Genomic DNA, 16235 nt, shown 5'->3' on the forward strand with positions numbered 1-16235 from the left:
CTGTGATAAATCTTCTTAAAATATTAATTTTATTGCTATTACTTTAATAGTTGAAAGCAATTCTTCTACTTTTATCTTACTTCATCATTCACTGCCCCTTCCCCTAACATTGTAGCATATAGCTAAAGACTATAAATTTTTTTTTTTTTTCAGAAAATCCCAGCACTAAAGAAGCTCTATGCTCTTTAGATCTCTGTCCTGGGGACAATGATTTTACTTCTATGAGCTTCACCTTTTTATATGTTCAAACATAAAACCAATAATAGGTTTGACACCACTGTGATACCATGGCTTGGATTATACCTGGGGTATAATAATAAGTCCCCATAATAAGTAGAGAATTTAAACAAAACGTTGATTATGGTGACGAAATCTTTCTCACACATGTTTTAAAATCCTCTTGCTTCTCTTTCCCCATGCAACGTAATCTTCCACAAATTCCCACAGAGAATATGAAATGTCAGCCTGTCAAGTTTCCTCATCAACCATTATTGGCGGCCACATTTATTTGAACTCATGTTTTTGGAAGTTGCTTTTACTTACTACATCAAATGTTAAAGGAACAACTTACTAAATAATCTTTGTTCTCATTTATTCATTTATTATCTAATGAAAACCTATTATGTGCTGGACTGTCGTGGAACTGGTACCCAACTGAATGGAAAACACTGCACCAAGAAGTAGGAAGGCAACCAACTTTATTACATCAGCAGGCTGATGGAGGATTGTTTCAAAAGCATCAGCTCAGAGTCAGGTCTGGGCTGAGTTTATATAGGTCTGCAAGCGGGAAGTACAAAGGCTTAAAAGCATGGTGGATTTTATTGGGTAGCATCTGTCATCTCTCATTGCTGGGCAGAAATTCCTGGAAGTGAGTGATGGTGTTGCTCATGTCCTGCTGCTAGAAAGTACAGAGTCTGCAGGTGGGTGTGGTCCAACTGAGCTGGGTCAGGTTACTTCTGGTTTAGTCAGTCAAGGCTGAATGAATCTAATAGACCGGTTTGTGGTGGGCTACATGATCTTATTTTGTTCCACTGTGGGGTCAGACTACTAGTTGATTTTAATTTTTAAAAATTTTCATCACAAGACTTCCTGTGGCCACTAAGGAAGTCTTCCTCTCACAAGACTTGAGAGAAGAGAATTGAGATGTGTTATGCACATGTACCAGCTATCCACAGTAAGTAGAATTATTATGCACTCAAGCATTTACTAACAAAAGTAAAAAGTTAATACAACAAGTGTTATCGGTGCACTCCCTTTAATGTGGGGTAAACAACCACCTACAACTGGAAAGACATAGATGGTCACATACAAACAGAAGGACTCACTGGAGATGGAGAGTTTGTAGATTAAGGAAAAGGGTGCTTTCACTTAGTGGGAGAGACATGCCAACACCCAGTACTGAATCCGATTGTGACCAAATGAATAAATGGAATAGAATGAGGAAGTAAAGGGAGCTATAGAAACATGCAGAGTGGGTTTGGTTCTTGTTGAATATTCAAAATTTTGAAAATATGTTTAAAGTTAAATGGCATGCTTTCGTCAAGTTTTAAGTATTGTAGAAAACAGTTCAGAGGATGCTGTGTTAGTCCAGATGGAAGATGGACGCAGAAAAAAGTCCAAAAAATCCCAGACATACCAGTGCATCTGGTGATCTAAGCTATTGCTTTTGAATGTTTCTAATAACAAAGCTGAAATAATGGTGAGTAATAACGCACTATAGATTGAAAATGTGCTCTTATGAACGTGCACTCGTAGGTTACTACGGACTGAATATATAGTCTACCCCCACATTCCTACAGTAAAGACCTCACTGTCATGGGGCTGTATTTGGAGATTGGGGCTGCATGGAGGTAAGTAGAGATAATTGGATTCATAAAGGTACAGCCTGAAAGAAACAGTGTTTTTATAAGAAGAAAGGAGTAGGAAAGGTTTCTCTCTCTCTGTGTACACTGAGAAGAAAGATCATGTGGAGACGTGGGATATAGACAGTCATCTCCAATACAGTAGAAGGGCCTTCATCAGAACCTCACATCCTGGCATGTTGATTTTGAACGTCCAAGTATGGAACTGTAAGAAAATATATTTATTTTATTTAAGTCAACCAATCAGTAGAATTTTTTTTATGTTAGTCCAAGCATACTAAGACACGGGTGATCAGAACACCTGATTCTACACAGCACCAACTGCAGTGCTGTAGCGCAGTGCTGTAGCACACACCATCCTTCACCTTAGAATCATTTTCATATCTATGACTTTTACATATTTCATTCATTATAGCCATGAGCTTCCCCACATTCATACAATGTAAAACTGTCTTTTGATAATTTGCAAAAGTCAGGGTACCAGTCAGGGTTTACTAGAGAAACAGATATGACACAAGATATACAAATGTATAAGAAATTACAAGACTGGCTTACAATTGTCAGCCACAGAGTTGAATGAGGAAGCGTGCAGAGGGTGTCTGCACACTGGAGGCTGAAGGATTCAGTCCAAGGTCTGGAGCTCGCTGTAGTGTCCATGTAAGTCCCTGTCAGGAGGCCAATGGCTCTGTGATGGAAAGCTGATGAGTCTACACTGGAAGGCTAAAGGATCCAAGGCCTGAGCCAAAGAGTGTGTGCTAGAAGGCCGGAGATGATGTCCAAACTGAAGGCGAACACTGGCGCTCCTCCAAAGAATGGAAATTCATCTGTCCTTCCTTATTTCCCTTTTATACCATCACGGCTATGGTATAAAATGATATAAAACTTCTAGCCATCCCAAAGTGCTTTCTCTACACGCTAGAGTATAGAATTACTGAGCCGACTTAGTTAAGCTTCTAAACTTTTCAAATTAATACAATCACCAACCACTACAGTCAGGAAAGAAAGGACATGCGGCTAAAAGTTACCAAAAGAATAAAAAATTATAAACATATTAAAGAGTTGAAAATGTGTTGCTGAGTTTAAGCATAAAAGCAGAAGTTTGCAAGTGAACACACACCTCAAACCGTATGCATACAATGTTTCCTGCAGGTAGAAATAAAGGAACATTGAAAAGCATACATTCCAGTAATGAGTACACAGATACATCAAGGCATTTTATTATTATTTAGGCAAAACTGGTTGGTATTCCTGGCAGCATTGGAACTGAATTATTATAGCCTTCTTTTAATGTAGTGTAATGGAATATAAAGTCCCGTAATCCAAAATACAACTACTTAACTCTGTCAAGAATTTTTGTGACTCATGTAATAAGAGTAGCCTGTATTTTGGAATTAGAATATTAAGGTTTTCTGCTGAACTATATGTATTATACAATAAAAGAATTGAGGAAAGACTTCTTGATGTGTTTAATTTTCTATTTGCATTGAATGAGCATCCAATGACAGTTTCATTTGCTGAAATTAAGACTGCTGATAGAAAATTATTTGGTGGGTGGCTAAATTTCAGTTTGTTGTGTGTCACATAATATGTATTTCAGTTCTTCACCATTGCCACTGCAATCATTTAAAACATCTCATAGAGAGATGCTACTTCAGCTTCCAACTCAGATACTTACAACTATAATTTTCAATGCTAATGTTACAGGTTTTATGTCTGAAAGATACCTGAATTTCAAGTCTAAACCTTAATGGCTCTTTAAATTGAGAAAACCATTTGAAATCGTCTCCCTTTACTTAAATCTCATATTCCTGATCAGTGGCTTCTTATACTGTTATTCATAAAGAGAGGAAATAAACACCACATCTCCTAGTGTCTTACTAATGTACAACACTACTTGGTTTACATTTTCCTAGAACCTATTCATTAAAATAAGAAACAAACAATAAACTAAGCTGGGGCGGCAGGGGTGGGAAGGACCTCTGTTACGTGTGAGTTTCTTTCTCTTCGATAATTATAGGAATTTTAGAAAAGTAAAGCATCATTAATATTTCCTCTAACAGGAACACAGCTGAGGTAGATTACAACAGGGGCAAATCAGAGAAGCAACTGGAAAGGACATGTCAAAGGTCCTAAAAACCCAGAGGACATGTGCAAAACACAGGATGCAAATGACTCCATAGCTTGCAAGCACTGTATATGGAAACAATCAGAAAGGCTGATTTTCAAGACGCTGAAGCTAGCCTTGTTTGCAGGACTAATCAGTAAGGAGCTTTTCCCAACTCTTCATTTACACTGGCTGGGAAGCCACGTGGATGTTTCACCGGGGCAGCTGAACTCTTGTGCCAGCCAAATGAGTTTTCATGTGACACCTGTTCCAACGGCATAGTGAGAAGCCACTGCAGGAACTTAGGGTACGAAAGACTCCCTTCTCTCATTCTTGGGGCCTCTATGAGTCTGCTCATTGTCAAGTTCTCACCCATTCCTGTGTAGTCTATTCTGCCTGCTGCAAAGGTACAGCCTCGCTACCTTTGTGGTGTGATTTGTCTAATTTTTGTACAGGACCTAAGGGACCTGGCAGGAAGTCAGCGAGACCCACCTCTGGCAGCATAATCATTGTTAATATTTTCCTACTTTTTTATATAGACTTTTCCCCTAGGCATGCATTTTCTGTGTAATCTCTCATAAAACACTATGAAATACAATATTATATTTATTTAATAACATGTCTCTGTAAGGATGTATATGAGCAAGGTGTAGGTGTGTTTCCAGTGTTACTTAAAGCATGTTTTGATATAAAGCTTATATATATATAATTTTGATATAATGCTTATCTTTACCATACATTGTGAAACTCAAAGAAAATATAAGACAAGTCAGAATCTTTACAATATTGCTTAATATACTTCCTATATGGACAAATTACTTTAATTATAGACTCGACATATATTAGTGTGGTGGTTGAAAGGAAAATTTAGTATGCATATTCTTTGTTCAAGATTTACAACTCATACAGAATAAAGAAAACAGATTAATTACACAAAGCTCTCTATCTTTACAAGTAACAATGGTCTGAATGTATTGTCAAGTATCTTCAGTACAGCAATAAACGTGTATGCCAATAAACTGACAATTACATATAGTATCTCTGTTCTAGGAAAACTTAAGCAGGTATTAAAACATGTACATAGCTGTGTATTAATGTAATTTTAATTACATATATTAATATGGTGTTTAGTTTGCAATAAGCATGACTTTTAGGAATTTACATACAATTATGTGTTTAATCATAACAGCAAAGGTAAAATATAGGGCCATTTTATCAGCACTATTGTATAATCAGCAATTGTATAATTTCTAACAATGGAACCAGAATTCTATACTAAGTTCTGCCATTCCAGGGTACATGATCTTCTGCCTTTACTATTTGGAAAAGTAGCCATATTGCATTTATTTTGATTAGGAGAAATAGGTAAGAGAAAAACATGATCGAATTTTTGAGAGGTAGAGGTAGGTGGAGCAAGAGAACAGCAGAGAGAGAAACAAGGGAGGCACAGAGCAAGGGGTAAAAGGATTAGAGTGGGTAAAAGAGGGATGCATGAGAAAGATCTTAACATTTTTAAAACATATCCTACAAAATTAAAAGTTGAGATTATGCATGGTGGAGTTCACACTTATTTTTGTTATATGTTTTTTCTATCTATCTAAGTTTGTCTAAAAGACAAACTTCCATTGAAAGCAGTTGGACCCGTATAAAACCCACTGGTACAACAGCTGGATGTGAAAGTTCAGCCACTCAGAAAAGAGAAGGATTCCCTAAGAGCTACAGTCAAAAGATTTGGCAACGCTAACTGCTACCTTGTGATTGCTTTCTGAGACACTAGACAGATGTGTGGATAAAATTTCTAGTTCCTCAGAGACTGTGGCTGAGCAAGTTTGATGTTAGTATAAAAACGTCCATTGTTGGAGACTTATTTAAAGATTCTACTCCCTGTGATTTTGTTTTTAATTCAGTCTTTCAGGTTAAACTATGCCTCTCTAAAATTTATATGTTAAAAGTCTCACCTTTAGTACCCCAGTAAGTAACCAGTTCCAGGGAAAAGGTATTCAAAAGAGGAGAGGAAAAAAGGAGCAGGGGATGGAGAGGAAGAGACAGAGGTGTGTAACTAAGTTAAAGTGGAGCTATCCCGGTGAGTCCTAATCCTTAACATCCTGATAAGAAGGGCAAGTGCCAGGGATGGGCATATGAAGAAGCAGGTCAGAGGGCGGGATCCACAGGTGAAGAAAATAGGTCTTACTAGAGCCCAGTCCATCAGCACCTTGAATTTAATCTCCATCTTCTAAAACAAAACAAAACAACAATAAAAACCCAACACAATGATAAGAAAAACAATTTCAGATGATAAAACCACCCAGTCTGTGGCACTTTCTTTTGGTATCTCAAGCCACCTAAAGCATGTGGTAACAGCGGAAATGTTCCTTAAAGGAGCTTTTTCTTATCACGCCCCGCACAGAAAGTGAAATTGTGTAAATATCATAGAATAAATCCCAAATCCATTCAAATCTAGGAAAATATTTCAGTGTGTGCTCTCTTTATTGGAATCACCTGGATGCTGCCTGGAAATGCATTTATGAGACACCCCAGGGTGCTACTGAATCAGAAACAGGATCCGGTAGAGTGATCTGTTATAACAAGCCCTCTCAGTGACCTGAGGCACATTAAAGTTTGAAAATTCTGGGATTCAGAGGTACTGTAGTCCAGACAAATGAAATTCATGAGTGACACAGCCCAGGTATAAGTCAACAGGAAGAGCATGGCACCACTGTAAATTAGACAAGGAATTTATCTCCACTGATTTCAAGGCCTGCCAAAGAGATGTTTAAAGCAGAATGAGATGTAGTTATTACAATGTCATTGGGGGCATTACCAAAGTTTTAAAAGTTGGTGGCTAACTCTAACTTGTTGGTAGACCATATCAAATCCTGCAGGATCCTTCCATCTTGTATGAGCTCTATTTTTTTAAATGGTTACTTAAGAGGAGAATAAAAATTTACTTCCCTTTTACCTCTAAAGATTCTTCTACTGGCTGCAAAGAAAGGGAGGACATACTGAAAGTTAAGTATTTTTTTCTTAATAACATTAAAGACTTTTCTATATATTAGAGTGGAGATTTAAATATATAGTGTGCATATAAGTTCTCAGTATCAACTTACAGCTTTAGATTTTATGCTGTTCTTTGGTTGGTGTTCTGATTATCCCAGGGAGGGATTTAGACTTTGGCTTTTTTACAAACAAGGCAGGCCAATCTTAATAGCAGGTCTCAGGTCAACTGAGGTCCGTTTCACAGCCCTAGCTGTGCCGAATGTCACTCCTACTGCCATCTGTCCCTTGTACGTGGGGATTTAAAGATGGAGATTCACTGACTGGGACAGTTTTTCCTCCACTGACCATCTGCCACAGGTGCTGGAAACGGCTCTCGTGGTAGTCAATCTTAGGAGGAAAGGTTGAACTAGCTGGCAAGTGTTTCTTGCTAAAACTCTGAGGTCCGCTGATTTACATTCTAATACTGGACTTAAACTAGATTTTTTTGATGTTGGTTTTTTTTGTTTGAGAAAATTTTTGGACATCTTTTAAAAATTAATATATTGAAATGAATAAATGTTTTATTAAGGTACTGATGACTACACAGCAGGAACGTGTACAAATGGCCTGAAAAACCTGTCTGCTCTCCCAACTCTTTGCCACTTCTTTTCCCACCTTAAGGCTACAGTTAAGAGTTTGAAGATGATGATTTTGCTATTAACACTCCCACACATACTAATACTGGGACAACATGAAATAAAATTATTTTATGTAAAGTATAAAAAATGACAGGCTATCAACTAATGCTATAGAAATAATTGTCCGGCTCCCTAAATGTTTTAACTAGGGTGGCTCAGAAACGATTTACTCACATCAGTTACTAAGAATCATACATCCAGTTCCTGCATTAGTATAAATGAATTTCCTTTTATAGTTCCAATAGTGAATTCTTTCAGAAACAATCTTAAGTGAATCAGAGAAGTTATTTAAAAATACTAATTATGATCATTAAGATAAAAATGAAATTATTAAGTTGGAACAGTTAAATATTTCTCCAGTGTCACAGTCCAAGAATATAGCAGATTTGAAATTCCAGCTCTACCCTGTCTTAACTGAATAATAATAATAAAATAATCTTTCTTCCATTAAGTCATCCACCCCACAGCACATATATAATACAAGAATCAAGTAATTTTAGATGACTATACTAACTCACACCCTAATTTATCAAAGACTTAAGAGTTTAGGGGCTACTGCATTATGAAAAATACCTCTTTATCTGGTCAAAGGAAAATCATTTCTCTTTTAAGAGATTAGATTTTCTGCCATCTTTCAAAACTCATTAGCATTTTGAACCATACAGGACCTTTCTTGTACTTTCTTCTTCATATTTGTCAGCAGTAGTTTTAGTTATCCTTTGTCAGAAGATTTACTGGTGTATGAAGTTGAAGGCTATTTAACATTCTAAAGTGAGAAAAAGTTGAGAGGAGAGAAAGGCCCTCAATATAACAAACCCTTGTAGGAGAAATCTGTAGAAAATCAAATTCTTTTCTCTGAGGAGTATTTCCAATGAGTATTTATCCTATAGGCATTGTTTCTTCCTATGCAATGTGCTGTCTTTCCAAAGTTTCTGTCATTCTTCCAACTTCTGCTAAAATGAGATCAATATATGGCAAAAATGTGTGTGTGTTCACTTGGGTACCTACCTTAGTGCACTGTGTGTTGTTAGAATAGAATCAGAGAGACTGGGTGATTTATGAAGAACGGAAATTTGATTATCACTTTACTCAGAAGTACAAGAGCAAGGCACTGGCATTTGGGATGGACCTCTTGATTTTTTTTTTATGTCATGAAGGCATAAGGGACAAGAGAGGAAAACCTAGTGCTGCTATCCCTTTTTATGGCCTCATTCTTCATTCCTGGGATTCCTCTTAACAATACTGTTTCACCGGGTATACAGTTTCCAACCCATGGATTTTGAAGAACATATTTAAATCATTACAGCCACCATAAGGCAGACATCAGAAGAGCTTTATAGGTATGTTTAAATAATCTCACCTTATAAGACAAGGAGCATATCTCAGATCTTTTCCTGATGACACTGCAGGAAAGTTTATTTTGTAGTCTAAGATCAGATCTCTACATAGACATGCAGGGAGTTTTCTCAAGTTCACAATTTTCTCTAAAGTAACTCCAATCCACATTCTAAAAGGAAAAGCAGTAAATAATATATATTCTAGCATGATACAAAAAATATAAAAGTATCTCTTTCCTCACAACTTTTATAATTTACACACACTCCTTTCTAGATGCAAGATAAATATACATAATCAAAATCAACAATATGATCCTTGCAACTTCATTTCAAGAAAAACAACTTGCAATACAGAATTTACTTCTTAAATCATTGGTCCTTAAAACCAACCTAATTAGTAGTGCACCAAGCAGCACCTTGTAATGTCTCTGAGTCAGATTCACCCGTGATGAGACAAGTATTTCATAGGCTGAATCTAGAAGATATATATGGTGCATGATTCCCAAACCCAATTACCGCATTTATGGTTTAATATTTGTCTCTTGCAAAATTAATGCTGAAATTTAATTGCCATTGGGATGATATTGAGAAGGGATCAGGCCATGACAGTTCACCTCTTATGGGTAAAATTGGGCAATTAATAAAAGAGAGAGTTGGGTCCCTTCTTGTTTCTCTCTCCACCTTGCACTTCCGGGTGACGTATCAAAAAGACCCAAGTACATCCTTGCACTTGTTCCCAGACTTCTCAGCCTCCAGAATTCTGAGCCAATCAATTTCCATTCATTGTAAATTACCCTGGCTCAGGTATTTGAACAGAACAAAATAGATCCAGACAATGAAGTAGGAAATTCTCACTGTGGCTATCACATGGACTCAGTGATGGCCACATGGGATGAAACTGCTTATTTTGGGTATCTCTACCGGAAGGAGTTTCCCTAAGTGATGTCTATCCAATACGATGCTTCCAAAGACTTTACACTGAGCTCCTTAAACTGAATTTCTGAAAATTTTTAAAACTGCCTTCATCCAGAACTGCACAAATTATTTGATCATTCATCAGATGGAATGAATCAACCAGTGCAATCTAAATAACTATGAAAACTACCTACAGTGTGATTGATTCAGCATTACATCTACCTAACAAATATATTTTCTGTCTGTGTCATTTTCTTTTCATACTAAGCATCACAGAGAACCAACAATAATTCTACAAGCTGAGTTAATAAAAATGAGATAAGGGCATGTTTTGTTACAATAATGTAGCAATAGAGCATAGTATGGCAATATTTCCTGAGGGGTTGATCTGGGTGGTGACACCAATGAAAACTCTTCAACTCCTTTCAGTCCCTGCTGCACCTTAAGACCATGGAGACAGCCATCGTATGTGCTTGTGCTGTCAAGCCCATTGGCCTTCCTGCCTTCTAGCCTACTTTCTAGACCCATCCCGTGTCAGCACTATTCTCATTCCTGGAGGCCTGTCTCAAGCTGTGACAAATCAAATGAAATCTTAGTCTCCTGTTTTCTAGCTTTGCCAGAATTACATAGAAGAATTTTCTCTACTACTTTGAGCACTGATATAAAGATTGGCCCAAAATGAAATCTATACCTCGTTTCCCAACTCTGAGACACTCTAGCATTTTCCAAGAATTTCTGTCACTGGGACTCAAGTATTTTGAAAGGAAATAAATCCCTCTAATCAGCAGGAATACATCATTGGAATTTTAAATTTTAAATCCCAGGCACAAAAGAGAATCTTGTATTTTTGTTTGTTTCATTTTATCAAGGATAGTGGCATTTGCATAGATCAGAAAGATTTAATCTCAATTAAAAGTACAAATTTAACCATTAGTTTTGGTTTTCTGTGCAAAACCTGAGATCTTTTTCAGATGTACACTTTCAGCAACCCTCCTTTTTAAGTGTTGTCAGCTTATGACGTCCTCCTTTTGTTATGTCAGGAAGATTCATATTTTTCCCAATTTAAGAAACATATGAGTACATTCAAAGCAGTTTGAGGAAGGAACTTTGATTTAATCAGATAGAAAAGAAAAAATCATATTTGTTTTGAGATATTAAATGGTAGTCTCAGATTTGCCTTCTTAACATGAAATTTTATAAAAGGAAAGGGCAAGTGCATATATTAAAAGCCTCAGTCTTTGTCAACAGAAATCCTGGGCCCCACTCCCCTTGGACAGAATGTCACATCTGTATCTCTCTTTCAACATCTGTATCTTAGACACAGTGGGTCTTCAAGCCAAGAAGCAAACATTGCTTGTTGCAGTCAGTATCCAAGTATGTTCACATCTGTCTTCAGCTCATTTTATTTTTACCTACTGTACTGCTTGACATTCAAAATCTTACCTTTACCAAACACTAACTTAGGTATTTCTGGAATATGTCATGTTGACATTATTAACATATTTAAGTGCTTTTTTTTGTTTTTGAGACAGGCTTTCATTCTGTAGTTCAGACTGGCCTAGAACTCACAACGATCCTCCTGCCTCAGTCTCTCGAGTGCTGTGTTTACAGGCGTGTACCACCATGCCCGGCTTTAGTTGCTTTTTTTAAACAGAGAAGATTATCCTAGCTAATTTAGTTGATCCTATTTCAGACAACTGAAAATTCATAGAAGCATATCTGAGACTCTCTTAATTAAGAAGAAAGATCATTTGTGGACAACAGTGTCAGCCTATGCCTAAGAGTTTCTGAATGTTTACTGTATAAGGTTTGTGCTTTCTAGCTAGCCCCATAGTCTTATAATGAACTCAATTTCTCTGAGTAGAATATTAATACCTTTGTGATTTCATGATGGAGCCAAAATTAGAATCAACTGAGTAGAATTCTTTCCTCCACAAGGTTTTTCATATAACATGAATGAATGTGAAAGCTATACCTTTGGCAGTCAAATTTCCATGAGAAATCTATTCTAACAAAATACCATAAAATTAATGGTTAAAATGGAACAATTGTAGCGATTTTTAGTTTTTGAAATGAAAATCCCCAAATACATCTTATTGAACTGAAATTGGTTTATTCAGTAAGGACGAGTGGCATCTGGATGCTTCAGGAAAGGTATTTTCTTGCACTTTCCAGGGGCTACAGGTTACCTGCATTCCTTGGCTTCTAACCTCTTTCTCCACCCACAAAACCAGCAGAACAGTAGAGTATTTTCAAATTTTTCTCTGGTCATGATTCTTTTTGAAAATATTTCATTAGTACAGGGTTGTTGTACATAATGATTACATTCATTGTGGCGAGTTGGTGCATGTGTGTAACACACCTTCATGCTTTTTTTTCACTCCTGCCCCCTCCCTCCCTCCGACATCCCTCCATCGCTTGGTCCCCTTTTCTTACAAAAAATATTTATCTCCATATCCTATCATCTTTCATTGTGTTGTGTAATTTTTAATCTCACATATTAGAGAAATCATGTGATAGTTAAACTTATGTGTCTGATTTATTTCACTCAACCTTCTGGTCTCAAGGAGCAGAAGGACTCAAGTTTTCCTACAAAGGATTCAAGTTTATCCTTGGCAGACTAGTTCTCCATGAGCACAAATCACACATTTTCTTTACCCCATCATCAGTTGATAAAAAAATAGGCTGCTTCCAAGATTTAGCTATGAACTGTGCTGCTAAAAACATAGGTATTCATGTTCCACTGTAATACAATGCCTTTAACTCTTTGGTGAAGATCCCTAGAAATGGAATATCTGGGTCAAATGGAATTTCTAATTTTAGCCTTTTGAGACATCTCCACATTTATTCCACTTATAAAGAATGGTCATGATTATATTGAGCTCATTAAGGTAACCCAAGATAATCTTATCTCAGTGTTAATTGATTAGCAATTTGAACTCCATTTGCTATATCATTGTTCTTTGCCATTTAGCGTAACATACTCATAGGTTCAGGGATTAGGACTTGGACATCTGCTTAAGGGCACTAATCTTTGTTCTACACCTACCGTGACAGTTGGATCTCTATTAATAGTAAATTGTGCCACTATACTATAGGGCAGCAACTCCAGTTGGCAAAAACATAAGCTTCTTAGTAGAATGCCTAGGTTTCGCCTCTTGTCCAGCCTCCCATACTTCTCAAAGCAGTGATTAAATTTAAACTCAAACTTTGGCGCATATGCCAGTTTAACACTGGCTTTCTGCATTATTTTCCACCCTATTATATCTTCTAACTGTAACTCTAATTTCATTTTCTTGTGAATGTATAAAATTTTCTCAAATCATACATTAGCAATGGGTCCAGTTGTTTTTATTCTCTTCCTTTCCTTAATTTCCCTTTATGAATACTCCTTTCCATTATTTAATCATATATATCTTGTCTATTTCAGAAAAGAACAGCTTGATCCAAGGCCTGCTGTTCTCTAAATTTCTTTAGAGTTACTTATAGTTATTCGATGCAACAATTTCTTTACTTGTTGAGGTTTTCTTAAAGTTTTGGTTTACATTTTACCTCTGTTCCTACTGAAAATACTGGCAGAGTTCTGATCTTAATCCAGTTCAGCTTCTACAACAAAAATATCATAAAATTGTAGTTTGCAGACAGTAGACATTTATTTCTCACAGTAGTGGAAGCAAGAAAGACCAAGATCAAAGTTTCAGATGATTCAGTGTCTCGTGAAACTCCATGGCATTGTTCACGAGCATACTTCCTTGATTTTTCGCACTGTGAGGGCCTAAAAGCACAAGCATGTGAACTAAAAGTTCATAAAAGTACCCTCACAACATTTCTTTAATTTCAAGATGTGAATTTTGGAAGAGACATAATATTTGTGTCATATAAATTGATACTAGGCCAATGTGAAAAGAAGCAAGAAAGGAAAGGAATTTAAATTTAGCAAATTCTGGTTGATTTTCATGGATAAATGTTATACATTGGGCTACAGATTTTCAAATATACATCAGCAGTCTTTGTTTCTTTGAATTCTGGAAGGGATTTACATGAGCTGTCTGTGGAAGTTAATCAAGGATTTAAACAGTAATGAATAAGGAAGGACGTTTTGGACTAAGATTTTATTTCTTTTCCTAGCTTTCCTCCTTCAATTGGAGTTAATTGAAACATCTTGCCTATGCCAAGTATCAAAGAGTTGCTTTGGGAATACATAAGACCAAATACTTTAAAGCACTGAGTTACCTGCTTATATTAATAAAATGTAATTATTATTGAATTAATAAAAATAACTAATTTCAAATGTTCAAAGGCTTAAAACTTGCTTTAAAGTACTCATTAAATTAAACTTTACAAGAATTTTAATAGAAAAAAAGTGGAAGCTTTGATGTATTGAAGTGCTGAATGTAGTTTGAAAATAGAGTTTGGAAATAATCAGTGCATGTCTTTATTGTTGTTTCAAGTACCTCAGAATTCCATAGATTCAAATAAAATTAATCTGTTTCCATTTTCTGCTTGTAAAAGCAGTAGTTTTCTTTAATTTTGTACTTTCAACATGTAGAAAACAATAGCTAATCCCATTTCCAGTAATGTTAATCACATACTTTCCAGTTGTGAAATTAAATATTCATTAAATAGAAATCATTCCATTTGTATAAAAATATAAATATAAATCATTTTAGATGCACACAATTTGTTAATAAATTACATTGATCTATACTTTCATAAGGAAATTTCACATGCATTGGAGATGATCTGAATTTCATTTTGATAATTACTTTCATTACTGTCTGAATTCCAATGCTACTTCTCAGGAAGACCAATAGCTATGATTTCGTCTTATAAAGTCTAACATCTAATATGAACATAATAATTTGTAGATTTAAAAAATGTATTAGATTATGGCTATTGAATATCAGTAAATGTTATTAATTTTCCAGGTTGTTTCTTACATATGAAGTTGTTTAGTCCGGCAAATATGACATTCACTACGGTTTTTAGGAAGAATTTTGAAAACCAAATGGAATGAGGATAGATATTCTGAGTGCATTATGATCTTACTTTTTTGTTAAAACTAAAAATAAGTACAGGTCGTGCTTTAAAAATGAGTAAGTGAAATTAACTAAAATCCTCACAGTATACGTCCATGTACATTTCCTTTGTCTAATTTCATATTATAATTGAAATATAATAGCAGGACTAACAGCCTTCAAGAACATTAAATTAAAAAAAAAACACATTCATAAGAATTAATTTCTAAGCTAGGTGTGGAGGTGTACACCTATAGTAAGAAGCTGAATCAGGAAAATTGCTGGAGTTCAAATCCACCCGAGGCTACTTAGAGAGTTCAATCCAGTCTGAACCTCAAAAACAGAATTAATTTCTAATGATACTATAACATGCAATTTCATTTTGAAAAGACTTTTAAATATTAAAAGTCAATATCAGATCTATATAGTTTTTAAAATTCATCATGGAATTTATAATGCAAAACCAGTTAATTATTTATTTTCTCGACTTTTACTTTACAGCAATTAAGGGAAGTGTTTAGTCTCTAAAAGGCAAATCCTAGCATTTTGTGAGATGGAAGTAAATTATGCTATGCGTGTTTCTAATGTTAATTCCATAACCTCGAAATTAAAATTTACCGCTTGTTAAATTAATGTGCAACTGAGAAATAGTTCTGGATTTAACAATTTATAGTTTTATTTAGCTGGGGATATGAGAATATTGATGAATATGGTACATACCTATTTCTAAATATGAGCACATGAAACAGTAACAAGATATTTTTGAATGTGAGGGCGATCTAGCTGTGACATCTATCACCCCATTGGTCGCCAGGGTTGATCTGGCTCATCTGGCTGGCTCTAGGGTGTCCCCTTCCTCCCTCAACGCTCCATGTGTGTCCCTCCCAAAGCTACGTGTTCGGTCGAAGAGGACGACCACCCCTGACAGAGGAGGACCGCTCCTGGGTCAGAGGAATGTGAGTAGCTGCGTTCCCCTGCTAGAACCTGGAAACAAGCTCTCAAGATACTTCTTAGAGATAGGAAACATCCTTTCTATTTTCCAGAAGATAACCGGTGATGAATATCACTCTTAGGACTATTTATCTGGTTATTATGGTTCCTCATTTGTATAAAACACAATTTTATGATACTAATAATATTCATAGCTCCTCCATGACTTTAGTAAATCACTGATTTTGATTATTATTTTTAATTAGATTTTGTTTATGTTCGGGAGGAATTTATGAGATCACATTTTGTCTGTTAGAGAATTATGAGTGCAACACCACCAGAAACATACAGTGACAGTAAAGCTTTATTGTTTTAACGAGTTAACAAATTTAAAT

The sequence above is a fragment of the Chinchilla lanigera genome, unplaced genomic scaffold (assembly GCF_000276665.1).
Source record: "Chinchilla lanigera isolate Chin_1 unplaced genomic scaffold, ChiLan1.0 scaffold00025, whole genome shotgun sequence".
Taxonomy (NCBI): domain Eukaryota; kingdom Metazoa; phylum Chordata; class Mammalia; order Rodentia; family Chinchillidae; genus Chinchilla; species Chinchilla lanigera.